Here is a 369-nt window from a genome sequence, read left to right on the forward strand (position 1 = left end):
AATGGAGCCAAAAGGGGGGAAATAAACAAATAACATAAATAGGAAAAACTAAAATATATTAAAAAGGAAAACGGAAAATATATAGTAAATAAATAGCAAAAAACAGTTTTTTTAAGCCAAAGCACAAAACAGCTGAGGCACTTGCTATTGAGCTCGTCCCACACCAGCCAAATGACATGGGCGCGGCTATAAGCATAGGTAAGGGCCCTAAATCTTAAAGGGGAAGGAATGGGTCAGCCCATTTGAGCTTTTCAAAAGTGTTACGGTATTTTATTTATTCTATTTGGTTTTCTTTGGCTTTTAGTTTTTATTTGAGACTTAATTTACCTTCTAGTTCTCAACAATTCTTTTGGTACTTTTTTTTACTAT

The sequence above is a fragment of the Triticum dicoccoides genome, chromosome 3A, assembly GCF_002162155.2.
Source record: "Triticum dicoccoides isolate Atlit2015 ecotype Zavitan chromosome 3A, WEW_v2.0, whole genome shotgun sequence".
Taxonomy (NCBI): domain Eukaryota; kingdom Viridiplantae; phylum Streptophyta; class Magnoliopsida; order Poales; family Poaceae; genus Triticum; species Triticum dicoccoides.